The sequence below is a fragment of the Chionomys nivalis genome, chromosome 7 (assembly GCF_950005125.1).
Source record: "Chionomys nivalis chromosome 7, mChiNiv1.1, whole genome shotgun sequence".
NCBI lineage: Eukaryota > Metazoa > Chordata > Mammalia > Rodentia > Cricetidae > Chionomys > Chionomys nivalis.
Window position 1 is genome coordinate 45,844,018 of NC_080092.1, and position 26,051 is coordinate 45,870,068.

Genomic DNA, 26,051 nt, shown 5'->3' on the forward strand with positions numbered 1-26,051 from the left:
TCAGGGTGGTAGCATCTTGTTAAGGGCAAACGCCTGAAAACAGTAAATTGTGCATTGCAACCTAGGTATGTAGTTGGTCACATCATCCAAGAGAGTGGGTTCTTCCCCAGACGTAGGTGTGCATAGGCCACACTGTCTGTCTAGGTTTACGATGTTCACCCTATGATGCTGACCCAGAGACAAAATCAATTAAAGAAGCAGTCTTCAGAATGTCTGCCTGTTGCTCAGCAATATATGATGGCATATGGTGCCTGTTCTTTAGTGTGGCCTCTCACTCTTCATCTGGAGATGGGTGCACGGTTTGGAGGCCCCTTTCCTGTATTGTACTGCACAACTGACCTTCGGCTTGCGGTGGGAGTGTCTGCGAGCATCTCCTATTTTCTTTTTTGTTTGTTTGTTTTTGTTTTTTGAGACAGAGTTTCTCTGTGCAACACTCCTGGCTGTCATGGAACTCACTTTGTAGACTAGGCTGGCCTCGAACTCACAGAAATCCTCCTGCCTCTGCCCCCAAGTGCTGGGATTAAAGGTGTGTGCCACCACCGCCCATCTTTGATTTTCTACTCACTGGTTGAATGTACTGCCAGGTAGCTCTGGTTCCTGCTCAGAAAGGGTTTGTGCTTTACAAGTTTGCAAAGTCAGGAAATGGGCCTGGGCTGTGAGTGGTAAGGAACCACTTACACAGCCTTCAGGAGGGAGTAAAACTACTGATGTCCCAGCAGCCTGTGGAAGCACCTCTGTCATCCTTTAACCTGGGTGAGCTGGCCCACCTTTATCTCTCTTTGCAAAAATGCAGATTTGATAGGAAACGACCTCAGAACCATGGCTGCTGGGTTGTGATGTGGAATTCCCCTCTGTATGCTGTGAATACCATTAGTTAATAAAAAAGCTGCTTTTGGCTAATGGCTTAACAGAATAGAGCCGGGCTGGAAAAAGATATATATATATATATATATATATATATATATATATATATATATATATATATATAGAGAGAGAGAGAGAGAGAGAGAGAGAGAGAGAGAGAGAGAGAGAGAGTAGGTGGAATCAGGGAGAAGCCATGTAGGCGCTGCAGGAGACAGACGCCTCCACCGGAGCTTGCTGAAACTTTGCCTGTAGATCACAACTTTGTGTTGATGCACAGATTAATGGAGACGAGTTAGTTTGGGATATGAGAGCTGGCTAAAACTACGCTTAAGCTGTTGGCCAAACAGTATTGCAAATAATATGGTTTCTGTGGGATTATTTCGGCTCTGAGTGACCGGAATGAACAAACAGCCTCCTACTACAGGGTTGCAGCTCCAAAGAATTAGGGATAGTAGCTTAGTACCTTAGAAAGCTTAGGAGCTTTGCGGTGTCAGGTCTATCTGAGTTAGCTACTGAAAAATGAACTTGGGACATTAAACCCTTTTCTCAGTCATCTTGAACAGTCCAAGGGAAACCCATCCCTTGAAAGGAGATGAGTTTGCAAGCTTCTGAAGGGGCACATGTTTGAATGTAATAGGGAAGGAAGCGTTTGTCACAGTGGAAGGTGGATCAGAAGACAGATACATTCTTTGAGTCAAATGAGAGCTTTAAATTATCCCACTTTGAACTGCTCCAAGCATCAGCAGGATGTGCCACCCAAAAGGCATGCTGATTTCCCAAGCTCTGTAGACCACCCGTGGGACTTTATCACTAAGGCTACGTCTTAAAGGAACTGGCAGCATGAGGGCAGATGGCCAAGGCTGGGGACACAAGATAAATGATGACTCTGTGGGGTTGCCAGTCACCTTTGCTGGCCCGAAGGCGTGTAGGAAATGAATGTGTGGACATAGACAAACACCTCCCCGCACATTTCGGAGGTGGGCTGGAAGTTGTCCACTCAGCAGAGGCTGGACCCATCGGCATAGCTGAGCCCACAGTTTCCAAGTTCTGCTTTATGGATTTGTGGAGTTCCGTCATGGAAGACATGGTGGCAAGTGGCTACAAATGCCACCTGTCTGTGACCATGCAATGTGCCATTTCAGGCGCCCTTAGTAAGAGGTGAAGATGAGCCTCTGGTTTCTCAGTGGCTGGCCTTACAGGTGGAAAGTTAGACAAAGACTCACTTAGTATTTACTTTGCGGATTGCTCTCCCAGTGTACTTAGAACCCTACAACCCACCACCAAGGAAAAAGCTCAGTCTCCACCATTGGGTGAGACATGGCCCAGAAGTGCCTGTTGTCTCAACCACCCACGCTCTGTAAAGAGATGGAGGTCAATGTGGTCACTCCAGAGAGCAGCAGAATTGGCTCTGAGGCCCGGTCAGTTTACCCCTCTTAGAATAGTGGGCTAAATTAGTGTCTTTCATCTTAAATCACTTCTCTGTGACAGTGTGCCACACAGCAAACACCGATGACCAGCAGACAGAAAAATTAACTAAGAGGCAATACGCATGACCTCCAAATTTAGACTCACACAGAACTTACTCATTTTTTTTAATTGATTTTATTGAGCTCTACATTTTTCTTTGTTCCCCTCCCTCTGCTCCTCTCCCTGACTCTCTCCTCCCCTTCAACCCTCTCCCATGGTCCCCATGCTCCCAATTTACTCAGGAGATCTTGTCTTTTTCTATATCCCATGTAGATTAGATCTATGTATGTCTCTCTTAGGGTTCTCCTTGTTGTCTAGGCAGAACTTACTCTTACGTAGGCTCCTGTTTGAATAAATGTTTTGTGAGTGTTGATGAGAGGAAGAGAGGAGTCTTTCTTGGCATAGTCTACAGCATCCCAGAATACTTCTCTTGCAGAGACTTAGCTCTTAGTTGTCCTCATTATAGGCTTTGTATGACCTTTCATGCATACATCATTGCACCCACCCATCTTTACCCCCTTTTGGTCCCCATGCCCTGCAGTGATCCTCTTTTCACTAATAAAATAGCAGTCCTTCCCTCTTCTGCTTTCACCACATCCTGTGCCCCTACACGTACACATGCATCCACCCATACACACACATCTGTCCACACATGCACATACACAGCCATACAGAGAGAGAGAGAGAGAGAGAGAGAGAGAGAGAGAGAGAGAGAGAGAGAGATTCTGCATAAGAGAGAAAACATGAGACATTTTTCTTTATCCTTCATTACCCTCTCTTGTCTGTCCCACCTTAGACTTTTGCTTCTCTCACATAGTCCTTTATACTCTCATGTAATATGTATATGGATGTGCACATGTGTGTGTGTGTGTGTGTGTGTGTGTTTGTGTGTAATTTAGATTCCTCATGCTGGGAACATGGTGCTTGTCTTTCTGAGTCTATTAGTCCCCATTCTCCTGCCTCAGTCTCTGGAATGCTGGGATTAAAAACATGAGCCCCATGCCTGGGTCAGTGTGTTGTTGCAGTCTCGCCCTGCTGGTCTTCTGAATTTCTACACAGTTTCTGTGCCTGCTGGCTGTGTCTCTCTGCCCTTGTCCCAATGGAACTTCCCATGGCGAGGGTCCACGTGCTCACACAGGCTCTTGGAGTTCTTTCTCCTGAGGCCAAAAGTGTTTCTTCCCAACTCCCTTTGCTTGCTATTTCCACTGTTATGTACACCGCCAGCACAGAACCCTCTGGGTAGCCTTTATCTTATATTTGTTGAGGAGAAGCTGGACACTCTCCATCTTTGTTCTCAGCAGACATGGTCACGGATGGCATGAGTTCTTCCAGAGCTGCACCAACACCTGGAAATGCAGGGGCAGGAGCAGGGCCCATAAGCAAGGCTGCAGTGGCCAGTTTCTACCATTTCCCTTCATCCATCTTTGTTTCCTTTCCAGATGCTATGGCCCTTCACTTACCGCAGTCTGCTCAGCCCACGTGGTACTGTATCCACCTTGCATGAGCCCCTTCATTTGTGGGATTTTCTCAGACCCTCTGGCTCAGGGAAGCTCACGGCTCTTCTCACACTGGGCTTTTGTAGATTCCCACTCCACCACCAACTCTGGGTACCCCCTGATTTGGTTTCTCTGCCCTGTTTTTCCATATGGCCAAAGAGAATGAAGCATGTCGTAAGTCAGTGCGTCTGGTCCCACATTACTCTCCTCCCTGTGTGCGGTGAAGCTTCTCCTGGTCGATATGGTCGCTCATCAGTGACTGGTTTCCTCCTAGTACTTTCAGATGTCTTCTTTTGGGGTGGTCCTGCAATCCCCACCTTTCGGTATGCTTTCTAGAGTGGGAGGGAGGCCAGCATGTTCTCTTAGCCTGACCACACGCCTCCGTCTATATGTTTCTTCTCCATTGCCTCGTTAACATTTTAGACACATACAAATCCCTCCTAAACAGACTAAACAGATCTCAGTGTAGACCAACCGCGTGAAGCCCTTGTAAATGCTTACTTCCCTTCAGATCTGGTAGCCAGACTCCACATGAAATGTGTCTTTGCTTTGGCATCTCTTTGGTCCCACAGAATTCTTGGTTGGCTTCTGTCTACGTCCTGTCTGGGCTGGAGCTTTGAATTATCTGGTTAAGCTTGAGGCTGGCAGACCCTAATTTTGACAAATGTTGTGCCAGCAGTCCGAGCCAGCTTGAAGTAGACTCGGCTCTCTGCATGGGAATTATCTGTTTCTGGGAGATATAAAATGAATTGCTTGTAATGTAATGTGGAATGCTTGGGAACTGGTGAGGGTTGGTCTTTAGGAAATCGAAACTTATTACCTACACACAGATTTCTTTATCAGTTCAAAAACCAAATGCAAATTTGTCATTTTCAATCATTTATAATTTTCTAATATTGATATTTGTGAAATTGTTTTTATTACTAATTCTTCCTTAGCATTATTATTATTGTCCTTCCCCCCTCTTTCTATGTGTTTGTGCACATACATGCACACATGCCATGATCTACATGTGAAGGTCAGAGGACAGCTTTATAGAGTTGGTTCTCTCCTTCCACAGAGGGTCCTAGGAATCAAGCAGAGTGGTAAGGCTTGGGGGGACAAGAGTCTTTATGCACTGAGTCTTCTCACTGGCCAATGCTCCCTTAAGTTTAAACAATCATAATAGTTTCCCAGAGGTATTTGTTTAAAATGCTTTTTCAGGCTCCTATTTGGCAGTAATTTCGCAAACCCTCAGTATAATATTATGATCAAACCCTCTTGGAAAAGACTCTGATTACATCGGGTCCCAGGCTTGCCACTTACAAAACCTTCCGTCCTTAGTGTCAACTAGGAGATCTTAATGGGGGCTTTGTGGGACCCAGGTACCAGGAGCTTTTGAAAGTACTCTAGGTTTCGGTGCTCAGCCAGGGTTGGAGAAGCACTGGGTGATGGCAAACTGTAGTTGGTGGGCTCTTGTGGGTCTCAGCTCTTGTTTGACCTTGAAACTGGAACTCAGAGCTTCTACATTTTTAAAAGAGTTGTGAACAGGCAAATAAAGAAACAGACTGTGTAGCAGAAGCGGTATGTGGCTTCCAAAGTCTCCGTGTTTACTACCCAGACCTAACAGGAAAAGTCCCACACCCTTTTTTACATGGATGTGTCTAAGATCCATATCTAGCTTTAATGATCAAGTTTACTCTCTCTGTTTTCTAACTCAACACTTTCAATTTTTATTATTTTGGGGGTTGCTCTTTCCTTTTTATTCCTGGTTAGTTTGGTTACTTTTCTTTTTAACTATCATAGGTAACTGTGCAGTTTATTTTTCTTGAGTATAGTAAATAATTTTGTGAAGTTGGAGGTGACCTCTGAGAAGGGTCAGTAGCCACAGGAAAGCTCTGTGGACAGTGTTCATGGAGTTTTGATTTTCCCATTGACTTGTGGGTATATATATTGATCAACTTTTATTGATCCTTTGTGGGTTTCACATGCATTCTGATCCCACTTTTCTCCGCATCCCCTCACATCCGCCCTCTGCCCTTGTAAGCTCACCCCAAAACAAAACAAAATTTAAAAGGAAAACTCAAAACAAAAGAAGAATCTCATTGTGGAAGCTGTAGTGTGATCCATTTCATCATCCAGTTTATCCCTTAGTCCATACTTCTTTACTCGCCTTCAGTCATTGGCTTCTACTATACCACCAGTAATGGGCTCTCACTGGGGACCCTCTCAGCTATCCTGTTCTTGTCTTGTGTCATGGAGATCCTGCTCTTTCTGATCCACAGGTTCATCCCCTTCACAGTTCATAGATGAGGCAGATGTTGGGACGAGCCAACCCACAGCCCTGGTTCTGGGCATGGGTTATAGCTGGGTTGGTCACATTGTTATTACCTGGGCAAGCTCTCCAGCACTGCCTTGTTTAGCTCACTGATGAAGCTGCAGTGAGGACCAGGGGCAGTTCTCCTGCTCTTGGATCTTCAGATCTCAGGTTTTCCTGCTCTTAGGTCTTTGTGTCTGTCTCACCCACACTTATACTATCAAGGTTAACTCTACTGTTTTGCCCAGGCGAAGTGCAAGGCCCTCATTCCCGATTGCTGGATATGGAGGGGACATGGTGCCAGGTGTGTGTGTGTGGAGGGCTCTCCTGCCCCCAAGGCTGACTCACCCGCACCCCCAACAACAGGGTCAGCTCTAGTGTGCTGCCCAGGTGTTGTGGGACAATGGTTTTACCCTGTAAAGATTTGTTTCTTGTACTTGTTTAATAAAATGCTGATTGACCAGTAGCCAGGCAGGAAGTATAGGCAGGGCAACCAGGCAGGAAATAGAGGCAGGGCAATGAGAACAGGAGAATTCTAGGAGAGGAAAGAGTCAATCTGCAGTTGTCATCCACACACAGAGGAAGCAAGATGTTACTGCCACGCTGAGAAAGGTACCAAGCTAAGTGGCGAACACAGACAAGAATTGTGGGCTAATATAAGTTATAAGAGTTAATAAGAAGCCTGAGCTAATAGGCCAACCAATTTATCATTACTGTAGACCTCTGTGTCTTTCTTTGGGATGTAGGGCCCTCTCTCCTGTGGGATGCAGCTGGTGTGGGGCAAGGCTAGTTCTCTCACTCTCGGGACCCCAGGCAGGGCCAGTTCTCTCACCTGCCACAGGTAGCAAGGGACAGAGAGAGGAGGGCATCTTTTCTTGCCCATGCTATCACATGATAGAGAGTGTGTTTTAATAAAATTTGTATTTTCTTCTCACATTTCATAGTGATTTAAAAAAAACTCTATTTGGGAGGAGAGTTGAGTTCAGTTGGAGGACTCAGCAGTAAAGAACCCATTCTGCTCTATCAGAGAACCTGAGTTTGGTTCACAGCGCTGATGTTGGGCAGCTCACAACCTCCTGTAATCCCAGCTCCGAGGATTTCATTGCCCTCCTCTGGCCTCCATAAGTACTACATTCGTGTGCACATACCCCTCTGCCACTATGCACACATACTTTAAAATAAAATAGTCTTTTTTAAAATGCTAAAAGTTTTATGATAAAGCCAATGAGAAACAGAGCTGGTATGATGCCAACAATTGAATACTTTGAGATTTTATTGAATGATATGTGGTCAATATTTATCTTCAATGGAAGGTTAGTAACTCATTTTCAGGTATAAATTAAAAATTCAACTTTGTTGACTACGTTGTCATCAAATTTACCTACCTAAATCTTGTGTTTAGCTTGTTTAATTTTGGGCATAATTTACAAAGACATGTTAAAATTTCCTCAGCATAGAGACTTGCAGAAACTGAACGGAGAACCAGAGAGCCTTGTATGCGACTGACTTTGACCTTCTGCATACATGTGATGGTTGTGTAACTTGATGATCTTATGAGATGCCTAGCAGTGAGAGCAGGTGCTCTCTGACTCTGTTACCCACTTTCGGGACCCTTTCCTCCTACTGATTGCTTCATCCAGCTTTACTAGGAGAAGAGTTGCCTAATCTCACTGTAACTTGATATATGAATGATGGCTGATACCCTTGGGAAACCCAGCCATTTCTGAAGAGAAACAGAGGAGGAGTAGATGGGGGAAAGAATGAGAATTGGGGGGGGGGACTTGGAGCAGAGGAGGGAGGGAAAACTGTGGGTTGGGATATAAAAACAAAAACAAAAATAAATAAAACATAAAAAGAAAGTAAAGATGAAAATTTTTTTTCTCAGTATAATTGTCACTGCTGCTTCCTGTTTGGAGCCTGGAGTTTTGATGAGATGTTATGTAATACAGAAAATTTGTATCTGTGACTTCCTTGTAGGGGTTAGGTTGCATTGGCTTTCAAAAAGATATGGTAGTCTTTGCTTCTTTTAATACTGTTTTGACTTGGATGTGTTATTTGTACTTTTCTCTAGATTATTGCAATGATTTTCTTTTGCTTAGATGGTCTGTGTACATTCTTTAGGAAGTATTTTTGTTATTTTAGGCTATGCATTTGTGGGTAGGTATGTGTGCATGAGTGCAGGTTCCCATGGCGGCCACACACGTGTCAGATCCCCTTAGAGCTGTCACTACAGATGGCTGGGATGGGAAGCAGGGCTGGGACTTGAACTTGGGTCTTCTACAAGAGCAGCAAGTTCTCTTAACTCCTGGGCCATCTCCAGCCTGTTCATTTCGTTTTATTATTACCCTTTTAAGACTTCTTTTTGTTAATGTTTAAATTTTATAGGTAGACATTTATCCTTCACTGAAACTCATAATACACATAAAACATACATAATTCATGTATGTTTCAAAATAGCCTGTAAGTTTTGACAAACTTAGTGTGTCCTACTCTCTCATAACCACACTGTGGAGTATTTTTTAAACAAAGAGTGATATTGTCTAACAGTAGGTGTATCGTGTTTCCAAATTAAAGGGTATTATTGCTCAGCAGGAGTAGGAGGGGACAAGGACAAGAGAAGATAATGGGGGTGAAGAAAGAATATATCACATAAATATATGTATGTATTTATTCAATTGTCAAGAAAAGAAACTTTAAGAAGAAATATTGCTTTTTAAATAATGGAATTTAATTTCTACTGAAGTTCACAACCAGATTATATGGCCCTATCTCTATGATTTATGACTTTTGATTGATATGCTATTTTTTTTTTTTAGTTCTTTTGCTTTGTATCTGTCTTAAGAAGAGTAACCTCCATGTCTGAGTTATGGGTTTCTGAGAGACTGCTTCTGCCTGTGTCTTTGTCTACAGTGGCTAGCTCTCTATTCAATCTCAGAACCAGAAGGTGCCTTGCCCAGTTTTTCACACATGAAATATGTTTGTTTCAGGCCACTCTGAACTGATGCCTAGCCTCTGAGGCCTGCCTGAGAGGCTTCCTGCCATGTTGGTAACTCTTTTTCAGTCCATTTCTTAGAGGCTGGGTTAGATTTTCTTTGCCATGCCCCCAGGATAGGCTGAAATCTATAAGGTCTTTTGCATCAGGCACTACCAGCTACAAGTGTGAGACAGACCCATCAACTCTGATCCTGGAGGCAAATGGCTGCTGGCTTTGGTTCAACAGTTCAGTGAGATCAGATCCAGCAACTCTGACCTTCTTTTAACCCATTTTATGTTTACAGGGTGTCACCCCAACAAAATATCTCATACTCAGAACCCTTAAGACAGGCAGGGCAAAGAAGGAAGAGGTTTGTCTATTGTGCTTGTTCCCATTATTGACCAAAGTAAAAGCCACCCTTGATACCCTCATGGAGCACTCTAAGCATCTCATTGGCCATGTCGGCATCTCCTGTCCATTCCTAGCTGCAAAGGAGGTGAGATATGGGAAGTATAGATGCACCTTGACTTGCAATGGGGTTATAGGACCATCATAGCATCGCAGCCTAGTATGGGATTTGGGCTGTCTACTTCACCTCATGCGGCAGACTAGAGCCAGGCTGTCTGCTTCCTGGAAAGAAAACAAATTTCCAAATTCCAAGTGTGGTCTTATTGACTATACGTTGCTTCCGTACATCCTGGAGTTGATAAATCCCATGTCAAATTATTGTTAAGTTGAATAGTCTGCACAGAGCTTCTGTATAGTCCAGAACAGGTGCAGACATGAAGAAAAGGGCTGCAGCCGGCAGCAGGCATAGGCACATGATAGCCGGCAGCAGCCATAGGCACATGATAGCCAGAAGCAGCCATAGGCACATGATAGCCGGCAGCAGCCATAGGCACATGATAGCCGGCAGCAGCCATAGGCACATGATAGCCGGCAGCAGCCATAGGCACATGATAACCAGAAGCAGCCATAGGCACATGATAGCCAGAAGCAGCCATAGGCACATGATAGCCAGAAGCAGCCATAGGCACATGGTAGCCTGTCACTCTCCCTTCCCAGGGCACCTCCTGTGAATCACCATTGCCCTGCCCTTTAATTAATGCAGAGACACCATTCATCCAATACAGCACCAAGAATACCCCAGTATGTTAACTGTGATAGAGACATGAGAATGTTAGATGTGAGGATGGTGTAGGTTGTTCACTAGAGACTACTACATAGTAATTATGAGTTGTATTACTTTAAAACATTTTTATTTTTAAGTTGTGTGTGTATGTGTGTATCTATGTGTGGATGTGCACAGCAGGAATGTGTTTACTCAGAGAGGCCAGAGGTGCCATGTCCCCCTAGAGCAGGGATTACAGACAGCTGTAAGTGGCCTGACAGGGGTGCTGGGAATTGAACTTAGATCCTCTGGAAGAGCAGTGCGTGCTCTTGACCGCTATCTCTCCAGTTCCTTGATGGCAGATTTTAAACTAAGTATAGGAAGTTTTAAGGTATGCAATGTCGTCTCAGCTCTCTTGGGATTAATAGTCTAGAGAGAGGTAAGTCTAACCCAGGAGACAAGTGTGAGCGAGGCAGTTTGCAAAGAAACCCTAAAAACAGAGTGAAGATGGAATGCCACATACGTTAAAAGGAGAGAAAACTGAGGATTGATCAAGTGTTGGACTTTCCAGGATAGGACCCATGGTCAAAGTGATCTGTGGACACTCTCAAGAATTGAATAGTGTTAGAATGTGGAGGCTGGCCCAGGGAAGTGGCTCAGTGGATAAAAGGTCTTACTGTGAAGGCTGAGGACATGAGTTCAATTCCCAAAACTTGTGTTAAAATTCTGATGTGGTGTAATGTCAGCACAGAGACAGGAGGCTCACCCGCAAGTCCACAGCCACTAGTCCAAGGTACACAGCACGGCAGTAAGAAAGGCCCTGCCTTGGCAAGGTGGAAGGAGGCGATGAGTTTCTACAGGGTTGTCCTGGGACTTCCACAAGCACACGGTGATATGCACACTCCATCATGCCTGCACATGTGCTCCTCCCAAATGCATAAGCTGACTTAAAGTTTAGGTTATAGAACCGGTGACTTCCTGGCAGGTTTGAGTGGCAAGGAGGAGTCTGCTTCTCACTCAGCTGTGCAACAAATGGAACCTCATTGTCTGTGGCTTGATTTGCTTTTCCTTCCAGCCATTGGCAGCATAATGCCTGCCGACTCAGAACACTTTATTTCTGTTTCTTTGGGTTCTGCTCAAGTTCTGGGTACATCATGCTCCTGATGTAACCTGGCTGCACAACTCTTTCTAAGATTTTCCCTGGTTCCTCCTGCCTGATCCTTCTTGTCCAACATTTCTACACTCTTGATGTCACTACCAGATATCCATGCCCCATGTCGCATATTCATTACTCAGGCAGATCCTTGGGAGACTATGTGAGAGTGTGTAAGGCTTGTGCCCAGACCCACCATGCCACTGGCCGCTGTGTGGCCCTTCCTGGGTCAACAAGGCACAACATATGTTCACCTCTTCATCTCACCACCTTTCAAGAGATCTTGCCTTTAGGTGATGTACTTACTTTTCTATATACCCTGAAGTCTACATATGGTCAATCATTTCAAATTATAGCTATCATTACTATCCTTTATTTAAAAGTTTTAATGTCATCCCAGAGTTGTGGTACAATCCTTTAATCCCAGCACCCATGACACAGAGGCAGTAGATCTCTATAATTTGAGGCCTGATCCACAATAGCAAGTTCCAGGCCAGTCAGAGTCACACAATGAGTTCCAATGTCTCAAAAAAGTTTAGTGATGTAGAGAAAGTAATATATTTCTGTGTGCCTGTCCCTCAACTTCTACCATTAATGATTTCTTTTCATTCTGATTTTTTTCTCTTCTGAGAGAAAGATAAACTGTCTTGAAGAAAACCCCCTTCTTTTCTCCTTCTAGTAAAATTTGGCTGATGTGTCTTGGCATTGAAATCAAGTTAATTGAAGTTGTTCTTAAAAAGGTTAACTTTAGAGTTGACCCAGCTGAACGTCTTGCCCTCCCTCTTTCCCGTTTGCATGGCAGGGGCGGGTGTGATTGTCAGCACAGATGTGGCTGTTTTCTTCAATATCTCACTACATGTGATGACTGTAAGGAACATTGCCCCGGGGTGGACCAGGTAGCATTTCTTGCACTGGGACTCCCCAGAGACCATTATGTGTAATCACAGAGTGTTACAGGCATGACATGAATGATTATGCAAAACTCCATGCCCAATTTCCACATGGCTCCAGAGTTTGGCAAAATGATGTGGTCATTTGTGAACATAAATGGATGGGGCTGGGGAGGGGAGATGGAAGGCGTAGAATTTCTACCAAAGCAACGGGCTCATCTGAAAGCAAGAGCGCTTCCAGTTGACAATCACACAAAGCAGACCTTTTGCCTCTAATGAGCCAGCCTTATAAAGTATTCATTCTGTTTAATCTAGCTACAACACAGACAATGCACACATCTGGAGTGGCATGAAAAGGTCTGTCCCCCATTCACATGGGAACCGCGTGAGGTAGGACAAGGACGCTCCCAAGCTTCCAGCGGCTACAAATGATTGGCCACTGCTCACATTATGTGGCTGGTGGCCCCACAGCCTGTCCCCAGTGGAAAGACTCTAGTTTTGTTCCTATACCCAGATCTATGACTCTTCTCAGGAAGGACCTTGTGTGGAAGTCAGGGCACGCAAGCTTTATCAACATCAGGGCTCTCCCTCTAAGCTTCTTTCAAACATGCTGGAGAAGAGGAGACCCTAGTAATGGGAAGTGGCGACGCCAGCCAGACAACATCTCCTGCAGCAGCCCTGTCAATCAAGCCAAGGTACTGAGGAGGAGTGACTTGGTAGGGCAGAGTCTTGGCTTGTCTTTGGGTCACTGGCCATTAAGTAACTCTTTGAATCTGGTTCCTTACTAGATGTCTCTAAGACTTCATAAAATTAAAACACTACCCCTATACGTACATTCCCAGCATCCTCCCCGCCCCACCCTCCCTGCATCTATGCAACTTAGCTTGCTCTGTTTCTCAACACCAGCAGTGAGGTGTTCTCAGGTGATAACAACACTTTCCTATGTAAAGAAGTGTTTAAATAAGGCAGACAAGAGCAGCAACAACAACTGGGAGGAACGCTTCCGGTGTTGGCACGCAGCCCCTTACCTTTCTTAGCTACTCCGGGTGTGCTAAAGCTGGAAGAGCCATAGCTTCTCCAGGAGCAGAGCTTCACTGCCACTCAGTGTTGCGCTCAGATCATGGTTACTGATGGCAGAGTGGCCATCACCCTGCAGAGCCTTAGGGAGTCTCCTTTGGCTCATGACATGAAGCTGTCTCTTCCTGTAAGCCAGAAGGAGACTTTTCATCTCTAGTGCTCCCGGTACCTTCTCTTCTGAAACCTCCTTTATTACCACGTCCCCATGGTGGGTGCACTCCTCACCCATCCGCTCCTGCACCCCACAATCCATGCATGACACCTGTTTCTAGTTTTAAATGCCTCAGAAGCAACAAGATTACAGGAGAGAAGAAATATCCCTGAAGGTAGAGGACGTGGCATTTTTCTCTAAATAACACACGCATGCACATAGAAGTCAGGATGGGAATTCACTTTGCCAGCCCTTTTTTGTGTGTGTGCACGTGTGTTTGTGTAAAGCTTTAAACACAGGGGATGAAATGCAGGCACCCCCACTTCCCGTATATGACCAGGAGGCTAGTAGTTGCGCTCAATGACAAGCAGTTTGAATCCACCTCCAGCATTTGGGCTTTAGCCAACCTATCAGGGTCTTCCCACTGGATCTGGTTCTCTGTGGAGGGTGGGGTGGTTTGGGGAGCCTCCACCGAAGATTTCAAGTTGAGTCTCTTTGTCTTCTCTAAATGCCTGACTTGGGGCAGAGAGGAGGCAGGCAAGCAAGCACCTAGATAACATCTTTAGAAACCAAGTAAGAAGCCATTAGGAGGGCGGGCAGTAAATAAATGCATTTTCCACCCAGTGTCTCTGTGGCTATGGGGAGGGACACGTGACTCGGAAAATGTAAGGAAAGCAACTGTAACTCTGGCTAGAGAGGTAATTACAGTCCGTGGCTGCCTGACTGATGAAAATTACACAGCTTATAATAAATCGCCACACAGCTAAGTCTTTTTTTTTTTTGAAGTTCTTTGTATGATTTGTGTTTGTGCACTGACTTAAAACATCAGGGAACAATTTCTAAACATGAGCCTTTTTGGCCAGTGCCAGGACAGGCATTTACGATAGAGCCTGTTGAAGGCGTTCTGGTTTATAGGGGACAGATCTTATATTCCCAACACTCTCATGGTCAATTACAAACCTGCATGGTGCATTTGGTAGCATAAAAGCAAATTTAATCATTTTCTTTCTCTTTATTTATTTCCTTTATTTTTTGTCCCCCCCCCCATATATTTTGAGCAAACATTTTCCCTCAGGCTTGTGGGGAACCATGTTCAAAGACCTCTCACTATCCTGAAGGAGGTGACACCATCAAACCCAGAATCTCGACCTGTAACTTCCTTAGGGAAATAAGAGGCTCTGGGCTGAGACTTGCGTCCTCAAGCCTTTGTCAAGAAGGCTGAATGACTTGGGTGTGGCCTCTTAGACAACAATGAGTGTGGGGTAGAGAAAGTGCTAGAGCTCCCAGGGTACAGGCTCCAAGCATTCTTGTGCAGTGACAGCCCGTTGCAGTGGGGCAGTCATTGCCTTTCTGGGTCCTGGCTTTCTTGTAATGGGTTGAGAGTATTATCTTTTGGAAAACGGGTCAATGCTAGTGCTCCTGTTCCAACTTAGCATGATCAACCCTTAGTGCACAGCAGGAAGTAAGGTACGGAAGCAGATGACTCTAATCCCAGCTACCCAGGAGCCTGAATCAAGAGAAGGATTTCAAGATAGCTCTTAACTTTAGCATGTCAGCAAGATGTAGCTCAAAATGAAAGAGTGAAAAAAACCAATGTTAAAAAAAACTAAGGTGCAGGCCGTGGCTAGAGCAGGGGTGGAGGCCTTGGTTCAATCTCTAATGCCATTCACACTTCAGAGAGTTAAGCCAGAAGATCTGGAGGTATATATTACTGTTTAGGCCATTCTGTTGAGTATTAGGTTGAGAGCCTTGTGCTGTTTTTATAACCTCTGAACCTCAAGTGGCCAGACCTAGAAGGGATGAAGCCAGAGATCCCATGAACTGAGTGAGCTTCTGCCATCCCGACCAAACCAGATCAGGAGTCCACCTGCAGCACTTAGAAACTGAGCAGGGCGAGGGCTGTGTGGAAGGAACAGCTTCCAGGAGAGGGTCAAAAAAGCTCTACCAGTGGTTTCTACTGGAGCCATGGAGGGCTCGCCTTGTAACCCACCTCTCCCAGACTCTTGACTCATGGGGAGACTAGCGGTTCTGGTGCTCAACTGGGAGGAGTCACTGGGTCCTCCTGCCTGCCATTCTCATCCTGGGCACTGGAGCAACAGCAGAGCTCTGGGCTAAGGCTGATTCGCTGTGGTTTGCACAATGGTTCATTCATTAGCATCTAGGACAAGATTGCCCATTAGCTAAACCATGGGACCCACAGCCCAGTAGCTCTCCACTTCTGTCTAAATCAGTCATCACCCATCTATTTCTACAGGCTTGGGAATTGGGCACTGTCCCGGTTATTGTTCTGTTGCTGTGAGGGACACCATGATCAAAGTAACTTATAAAAGGAAGTATTTAATTTGGGGGCTTGCTTACAGTTTTAGAGGCTTTATCCATGATCGTCATGGTAGGAAGCAGAGAAGCATGTCACCTGATCAATAATTGAGCGCTTTGCATTCTAGTCTGCAGGCAGCAGACAGAGAGAGAGAGAGAGAGAGAGAGAGAGAGAGAGAGAGAGAGAGACTGGACCTTGTATTGGCTTTTGAAACCTCAAGCCCACCCCACCCATATACTTTCTCCAACAAGGCCACACCTCCTCATCCTTTCCAATTAGTTTGTCAGCTGAGGGCTAGCCATGCAAAATATGAGCCTATGCAGGCCACTTTCACCTTCTCCTACACTGTTAAACAAGAAAAGATCTAGGGACAATATTTAACAGTGCACCTTACCTCTGTGGATAGACTGTTGCCCACTGGTAAGACAGCAGCAACATTATGTTTTATTGTTTAAAAGAATTAGGAAACATGACATTTTTTCATGGATGACTTCCACCTTAATGAGAGAGCTGTCACTCACAGTAGAGCCTGGAGCAATGTTTGTCCAGGTGTGGTCCTTGATCCAGGAGCCTCAGCTCACTGGGCACTTGTTAAAAATGTAAGCTCTGAGACCCACCAGCCCCGTGGAAGGAGAAATGGTGGAGGCGGGGCAGCACCATCTGTTTTCTCAAGCCTTCCAAGTGATTCTGTTGCAAGCTAAGTCTGAGATGCTCTGAAGAAAGCCCTAAAGAGCCCCCAGTGATATTCTGTGGAAGCTTTACAATGGCAGATTAGTTGGCACAGATCACACGAAACACAGAGGTTAGTTATGCTCAGCTTTTTATAGTGGTCTGCTGACCCTTGATGTTGGAATGTGCACATACATGAACGTAAAAATGCTACTGAATGCACATAAATGTGAATGTTCTTCTGCAAAGTGTATATGCTAGCTGACATGGCTGACCTTGATGGTCTCCTTTTCTGAGTTTAGAACCAACATGGAAACACATTCCTGGTCATGTCTGAAAGTTTCTAGAAAGACTTAACTCAGGAGGCAAGACCTACTATGTGGGCAGTACCATCCATGCCCTGGGGTCTCTGATAGAATAAATAGTGAGTTGAGCACCAGCATCCATTGCTCTCTGTTTCCTGGCTACAGATACAATGCTTCCCACCCTTGCTGCCATGCCTTCCCCATCATGATGGGGATTCTTTAAACTGTGAGCCAAAACAAAGCCTTCCTTAAGTTGTTTTCCTACATTGGCTACAAAGTCTACTTTACACACACACTTGGTTTTTACATTTCAAATGAATTGTGTAACTTGCTCCTCCAATCTGTTATTTTTCTCCCCCACCCCAGTGTTGATGGAGCTGCAGGCAGCATTTCTGCCCAGCTCCTGGCCGCCTGGCTAGCTTATGCCCCGAAATAATTACACGAAAACAGTATTCTTTTGAACCCTGCTTGGCCCATTTCTATTAAGGTGTGTAACACCATGAGGTACGCTTACCAGGAAGATTCTAGCCTATATCCATCCTGGGTCGGAGTTTCATCGCGTCTGCCCTGGTGATGAGCTGCATGGCATCTGTCTCTGAGAGGAGCTGCCCTGCATCTGCATCTGAGCTCACTTACTCTTCCTCCCAGCATTCTGTTCTGTTTACTCCACCCACCTATGTTCTAACCTATGAGACCAAGCAGTTTTTTTTTTTTTTATTAATTAACCAATGATCTTCCTCCATCACCCCAGGTCTTTGCATAATTGCCCAAGCCCTGATTATTGCTGCAACTTACTTTCTTTTCTTGTGTCATTTGTTACATGTAGTCATTACTTCCTATGCTGACTACATTTTAGTCAATTTGACTGCAAGCAAGGGTCATGGGGAAGAAGTCAGTTGAGGAATTGCCTTCATCAGATTGACCTGTAGACATGTCTGTGGGGCATTTTCTTAATTAGTGATTGATGAGGGAGCGTCTGATCCACATCTTTGGCACCATTGTGGGTGGTGTCATCCAGGTGGTCTTGTGTTGTGTAAGAATGCTGGCTGAACAAGCCATGGGAAGCAAGCCAGTAAGCAGTACGTCTCCATGGCCTCTGCATCAGCTCCAGCCCAGAGTTCTGCTTTGATTCTGCTTGAGTCCCTGCTCTGCATCACAACCAGTGACAGATAGTGATTAGGACATGTAAGCAAATAAATCCTTCTCTTCCCAAGTTATTTTGGTGTTTGTTTTATCATAGCAGCAGACAGCAAACTAGAACATCTAAGTCATTGTTAGACTGCTGATTTTTCTTACACCCTTTTGTTCGGAGCAAGAATCTCAGGTGTTACAGGCCAGATTTGGGTTTGCCATGTACCTTAGGATAAACTTGAGCTTCTGATCCTCCTCTCTCTACTTCCCAAAAAGCTGGATTACAAGTGCATGGCACCATACTGTTTTCTTGGACTTTTTTCCACCCAGAAAGAGAAAATGGAAGGCCATGTTTGTGAAACCTTAAAAAAAGTGTCCCTTGAGAAAAGGGAACTCAGTAGGGTTGCAGCTGTTCTTGATCAAGTAATATGAGGACTGACACATCCTCTGTGGGTTTGGACCTATGTCTTCTGCTCACATGCACTTGTGTGAGGATTCTGTTTGTGGTTCATTTCACCCCCACCTCTATTCAGATTCAGACCTGGAGGTGGTACTGGCATTAGGCATCTTCAGTTGGCTATCACACAGGTGACTCCAGGAATCTTTCTCCTTCCTAGGTATCATTGTGGTGAGAGGTGCCAACATCTATGTATTTGCTCAAGTGAAGAAGGTAACTTACTTTTAAAGAACTCTTTCCACAACTGTCTTAAGGTTTCTTTTGCTGTTAGAAACACCATGACCCAAAGCAACTTAGGAAGGCAAGGGAAGATTTTAGCTTAAAGTTTTATATCACAGTCCATTGCTTAGGGAAGTCAGGGAAGGAACTCAAGGCAGGAATTTGGAGGCAGGAGCTAATGTAGAGACAGTGGAGGTGGGATGCTTCCTGGTTAGTCCTCATGACTTGCTTAGGCTGCTTTCTTATATCATCCAGGACCACCAGTCCATGGGTGGCACTGCTCACAGTGAGCTGGGCTCTTCCACATCAATCATCAACCAAGAAAACACACAACAGGCTGCCCACATCATCCCAATCTGGTGGGAGCATTTTCCCAAAGGAAATTTTCTCTTCCCAAATGAATCTAGTTTGTGTCAGGTTGACATGAAAGTAGCCAGCACACTAATCAAAATGGTTCATTAACAGGCTTTGCTAAATAAATCCACTCTGGACCTTTATGTGGGGACCATGGAAAAATTTGGAGTCTGTCAGAAAGACATAACATTCATTTAAAATTTACATTATACTTTAGCCTAGTACAATATATCTGTAACCCAAATACAGGGAATAGTAAGGATGTGTGAGTCAGCTTTCCAATACCACACACACACATGCGCGCGCGCACACACACACACACACACACACACACAAATACTGGAGATAAATCAGCTTCATAAGAAAGAAGGGTTTGTATGTATGTATGTTACACAGTTTCAGAGGATTCAGTCCATGGTCTGTGGTTAAAGGGCACATCACAGGTGTCATAGTAGGGGTACATCATGGACATCATGGTAAAGGCATATCACTGCATCATGGTAGTAGTATATCATAGTTATCATGGCAGGGACACATCATGGACATTATAGTAGAAGCATATCATGGACATATCATAGTAGGGGTACATCATTGGTATTGTGGTAGGGGCACATCATAATCATCATGGTAGGGGTACATCATGAACTTCATGAAGGTAGGGACATATCATGGACATTATGGTAGAGGCACATCATGACATCTTGGTAGGGGCACATCATGGATCTTGGTAAGGGTATATCATCAGACTAGGGGCACATGCAGGTGGGAGAACTTGCGCAGAAGAAGATAATTACCTGCCTGTGACCAGGAAGCAAAACAGAGACCATGACCTAAGACCTGTTAGCAGGCCATGCCTCTAAAGCTTCCACCTACTCTCAATAGTATTAAAAGGGGATCAAGTCTTTAAGACATGAGCCTTTGAGGGACTTGGCATAGTCAAACTCCAGCAATCTTTTTCCAAGTAAGTTGTGAAGTCCAATCTCATAGCATACCTGCTGTTTTGTGATGGGGAAGCTCAACCAATCACATCTGGTTAGGGTGTGGCTGCCAGGAGTCCGAGGTAGAAAAACCGGGGTGGGTAGGTACACGCGCCCTCTACGCTGTGCTCGCCGGACCATTTCTGATTTCAGACCTCCCACTCTGGAAGTGTGAGTTCCCCCCTTTTTCAATTATTAAAAATATAGCTGTTGTTCTTGAGCTGGTCTGTTTTTTTTTTTTTTATCATATCTACTGAATATTTCAATATCTGGCGCCCAATGTGGGGCTTTTAGAGTCCTTTATGGCTCTGGGGCCACACCGCATTCATTTGGGCATAGATACCCGCATCTTTGTGTGCCCGCTCCCTGCTCTGCACTCCCTACCATTGCGCACATCAAACTCGTGATCCTCCTGCCTCTGCCTCCTTCAGCAAATCCTACTGGCTTGTAGCACCACAACCAGCATTTTTGTTAACTATCTACTAAAGCTTGAGCTTTGTAGCTGTTTTTGTCATTATATGTATTGCAACTATATTTGTAATAGTATTCTAGAAGATGATTTAGAATGGCTGCAGAGGGTTTATGCCATACTTTATTAAATAATTCTTTTACTTGGACATTGACGTTCTCAGCAGGCATCATCTCCCACATTCAAGATGTCTGACATGGAAGTCATACAGCTGGTAAATATTTCCCTGAGAGGAAGCCTTTAGAACTGGAAGCATCATAAGAGGTGCATAGTCATCTCAGTCTGCCTAAATTGTACTACCATTTTGTAGAATGACTAGGGAGGCTGTTTCTATAGAAACACTGGGTATTGTAAGTTCCTGCTCTATTGTGTGTATTGTGAGTCAACAGAAGAGAGGAGTTTGAAGATGCCAGACACAAAGTGCTGATAAAGAGTTGGAGACATTTATTACCTTGATTTGATCAGTACATAGTATATATAGATATTGAAATACCATGGTGTACCCTATAAATATGGATCATTATTTCATAATAAGCAAAAAAATTAAAACCATTTATAAGGAGATGGAAATGTTTGCTATCTTGATTTAACCATCATACATCATATACATGCATGAAATTGTCACAATGTACCCCATAAATTTGTATAGCTAAAATAGTAATTTTTCAAGTCAGAGCTATTGGGTATTATCATTGAAAACTATCTTTTTAACTTGTTTGGCAAGAAGGCATTTCACTGCTTTCATTTGCATGCTATTGGCCCCAGGTTACCCCGAACACCTGTCTCACATCAGGAGACTGATCTGAGGTGTTTGGCTACAAGGCATCTGCAACGGTATCATCCTAGGGATCCACGAGAAAGACTGAGCAAGCAATATCAAGCCGAGGACAGACTGGTGTAACCTGGGTCTTCTTGAGAGTTGTTTTGATGCTTTGTAGCCCCAGTGGGGACCAATAGCAGGAGGAAGGGTCTCCCACTGCAGGGGCACATACCAGGAGAGACAACTAGCTTTGTTCAAGAAGATGATATTGCAAGAGACCCTGGAGCAGAGCCCTGGAAGCCAGCTCTCTCTTCAGCTGGCTCTGCTCTAGACAATCTATGGCACCCTCTACTTTCAACATCCCCTTGTGCCGATCGATAGATCTGGAGTTGAAGAAATCAATGAGTCCTGATTTTGACTCTCACTGATAGCTTTCACTCATTGTTTTCTGTTGCCACATCTCCCCCGCCCCCTTTTTTATTTTGCAAAGAACTGTTTCCATTTCAAAGACATTAACTCTTCATCACATAGTAAAACATTTTCTCCCCCATTCGCCACTCGCTTTTTGAGTTCATGGTTTCATTTTTGTGATATATAGACCTTTCTAATTTTTATATGATCCAATCTATCTATCTTTTCCCTGTTGCTTGTCTGTTCAATAAATCTTTGCAATACCCAGATCAGAGAAAGCTTATTCCTGTGTCTTTTCCACCAGATTCTTTTCGGTTTTATTTCTTCCATTTAACTCTTTCATCCATCTGGAAGTTATTTTGGTTTAGAGCATGGAACAGAGCTCTAACTTATTCTTTTTTTCTATGAAGACCCCTTTCTCTCACTCCAACGAGTGTGGATTTTATTTAGAAGCTGATGGGGAGTCTCTGAAGAAAGCGGAGCCTGGCAGGGATGCGATGAGGTTTGCTCTAAGGAGGGCTGCTGCCTGTGGCACCTGGAGGTGCACACAGATGTTTTCTGGCTGTGGCTGTCCTGAAGCTCCTACCACACTCCCTGTGGCATCCCCATCATCCTGAAAGGCTGCCTTTGGCTTTGGGGGATTAAAGAAGATTCATGGACACTTCAGGAACTCATCAGGGAAATGCATCAAGAGTTTGCTCCAATTCAGCACTTGCCAGAAGCTGGCTGGAGGAATTTGATGTGTGTAAGAGACTGGCGAGGTTCATGTTAAACATGCATCCATCTGCATTCTTTGAGCTCAGACCTGGTATTGAGTTAGCTCTTCAGAAAGCCATGTGTCTGGTCCATATTACCTCAGTCCCCTCCAGAACTGCCTTCCTCCATTAAGATTTAATGCCTCTCACTAGCTTTTATCTAAGGGGTGTGCATGAAACATCCATTTTGAGAACCTTTCTGTATTTTTTGTTAAAACATATGGCAGCCATGGCTTGATTTTTCTTTGTTTGAAGAAAATATTTTTGCATTCAATTTAAAGTAAAAACAATTTTCTTTAGACAAGATCTCACTAGCTTTTGTAGCTGGTGCTGGCTTAGAACTCACTATGTAGACCATGTTAGTCTCAAATTCACAGAGATTCACCTGTCACTGCCTCATGAGTACGGGATTAAAGGCATGTAGCACCATGTCTGTCCTTCAGGTTGAAATTTGTCTCAAATTCTTGGGAATTATGAGCAATGGACATACAAATCAATGACTAAAGGGCTTCCAGAGAGAAGTCTGGAGCTTCATCTGAGTTCAGATTGCTAGAGGGTATAGCTATAGACTGAAGGACATAAAGAACAAGAATGTATTTCTCCTAGTTCCAAAGGCTGCTGAGTCCAAGTTCATGGTGGACCCAGTGTATAGCGGGAGTCCTGATTTGCACACAGATGCCATATTTTCTCCTTCCAAGGAATTACTTTTCAGTGTCTTATAAAACAGATATTAATCTAATTCATGAGGGCCATGCTCCATAATCTGATCATCTCCAAGCTGAATTTCATCCCACTGAGTCTTAGAATTCCAACATAGGAATTTGGGATTGTCTTAGTTAGGGTTTCTATGCTGTGGAGAGCTACCATGACCATTGTAACTCTTATAAAGAAAAAAACCATTTAACTGGATTGGCTTACAGTCAGAGATTTAGTCCATTATCATCACAGTGGGACATGGCAATGTGCAGGCAGACATGGTACTTAGAGAAGGAGCTGAGAATCTACAATCTGAAGGCAACAGAAAGTAATCTGAGGCACTGGGCAAAGCTTGGGTATATATAAGACCTCAAAACTTGCCTTACAGTGACACACTTCCTCCAACAATGCCATATCTACTCCAACAAAGCCACACCTCCCAATAGTGCCACTCCCTATAAGCTTATGGGGGCCATTATATTCAAACTGCTGCAGGAATACATAATCATTTATTGCACAGTGTATCCTTTGAGATCCACCTGGTTGAGGATTCTAGGATTTACCAAGTATCTATCGTGGACTGTCTTGGTGGGGGCTGTGGTGTCTACTTGGCCTGCTTCTTTCACTTCTACCAGCTGGGAGTCAAGCAGAGCCTCAAACACATGAGCCAGTATGGTGATATTTGACATCCAAGCCATCACACTGGAGCCCGGTAATTCCATGTCATAGCTTAGTTGGCAGAGCACCCACCTAGCATGTAGGAAACCCTAGATTGGATTTGATCCCCAGCATTGCATAAAACCAGCATAGAGGCAGTTGCCTGTAACTCTAGCATTTGAAAGTTAGAATCTGAAGTTCAAGGTCATTCTTGTCTACAAAGCAAGTTGGAAGTCAGCCTAGGCTACAGTTAAAAAAAAAAAGTGCAACAAAACAGAGTCAACACAAAGGTGTGTTGGTAGGTGATGGAGTTGAAGTAGGGTAGCTAGTGTTACTTAGGTAAGGAAAAGATGGGGTTGTAAAAGGTCTAAGCAAACAAATGTTCAATCTGAGATGCAGAGGCTCAGCCCAACCCAAACCAGCCTAGCTGGAACCATCACCCTATTCCTATCGCACTAGTGGTAATCTTTGCATCCGTTGATTTGGTTGTGATGGACTATACTCAGAGCAAGCTTGCAGTGAGAGAAAGGGTTCTAGGGAGTAGCCAGTACTTCAGAAAGGCCAGACCTGTTGGGGGTGGGGAGGCAGTTGTGGGGATGGAGAACAGGCCTCCTGCAACTTCACCCACTGCCAAGACAGTGGGAGGAACTTCTTGGAAAGATATGAAAGCTGAAATTTACAGCACTGGAAATTTATGGAAGCCATTGACCAGCACTTCTTCAGACGTCTGTCCTGGTTGGTAAAGTGCTTACCTCTTCGGCATCCCAGCTCACCAAGACAAACATGAAATACAAGTTTCGGTGGGAAAGAAAACGTGGTACCATCCATTCTAACTCTGGGTTTCACGTGGCCTCCTTTAGGACAGTGACAGCATGCACTTGGTGGAGGTAATTCCTGCCAAGAGGGCACTGCCAAGCTTTGTCAGGAAGGATGTAGGCTTGGCAGCAATTTGGAGCAGGATATTGATTATTGTCCCTTTCACCCTGTCATACAAAGAAAATTGAGTTGAGTGTTCTGTGGAGCATGCAGGTGGGTCTATGCTATCCCTCCTGGGAGCTGTCAGGATGCTCAACTTTCTTGTTGGTGTAGACAGAATATTCCTTGAAATGTGAAGGAGCTGGGGCTCCTAGTTCCTCAGTGTCATGGAGGAGGAAGACCACACTGCATGATTTTGAAAGTCTTTCTGTTCCTCAAACACTTAGGAAAATGCAAGTGTACCTTGTGGATTTAGGAAGTTCTCAAGTTCTTAAAACCATCCCGAAATCCAGTGCAAAGGGGATCAACCCCTCTTCTGGCCTCTGTTGGTACTGCATGCATGTGGTGTACATACATACAGAAAACATCCACACATGCAAAATAAAAGAAAAATTTACACTGAGGCAAGCACTTTTCATACTGAGACAATTATGAAGAAAGGAATGGGAGAGAGGTATTTTTATTGAATGGGAAAACAACAGAAATCAATACACGTGTGCATGCACGTGCATGCGTGCACAAGCACAAACACACATACACACACGCACACACACACAAACACCACTTTCTTTTGTTATCCAAGGAGAAAAAGGGAGAAGAAAAGAACTTGAGCATTCTGTTTCACTTCCTTCTCTCTGTCAATCTAAGTTGGACTGCGATCCTGAGGAGGTACAGTTTCATATATGTATGTAGGTAGGACAAGTGATGGATCACAGACAACTTAGCTTTTTGGCTTCTATTTGAGCTCTGCTCTCTCCCATTCCAGGTAATTTAATTCAGCCTTCTCAGCATAACCTTCAAAGCTCTACATCTGAATTCACTCCCTTCTTCCCACTGTGTTCCCATTAAAGTGACAGCCTGGGCCAGGTGTTGATGTCCAGGAGGAGAGGTGTTCTGCTTTAAAGTCTCCCGTTATCATGGGGGCTGTTGTCCTTGTGGCTTACCCCCAACTTGGCACAGAAGGGTCTCTTCCGTGGCTCTGGGGTAGCACACCTGACTGTAGTGTGGATTTGGCACAGATGCTCCTAAGCAGATGCACTGCCCCACCTCACATTTGGCATGTAGCCTAGTATCTTGCTTTGATGTATTTCCTTTCATTTAACTGGAGGCTTGCAGGGGCTGGTCAGGGCAACCTGTTAGCTACTTTCTGACCCTTGCTGTGGGCCCCAGCACACTGCAAAGCTCCTTCTTATTCTGTTCCCAGATGATTACAAAAGTCTCAGGCCCATTTAGAGTATCTGAGGCAAATATGTATTTAAATATGCCTTTTCTGTCCCTTCCCTCCCCTGTCTTCCTCACCACCACCACCCCTACTTTAAAAAAAATGTTTCAAATAGCAGCAGGGAGCTAGCCTGTCAGCCTTCCTTTCTTCCTGTACCACGAGTTTTGTGGTATCTCTTTCTCTCTTCTTTCCTCCTTT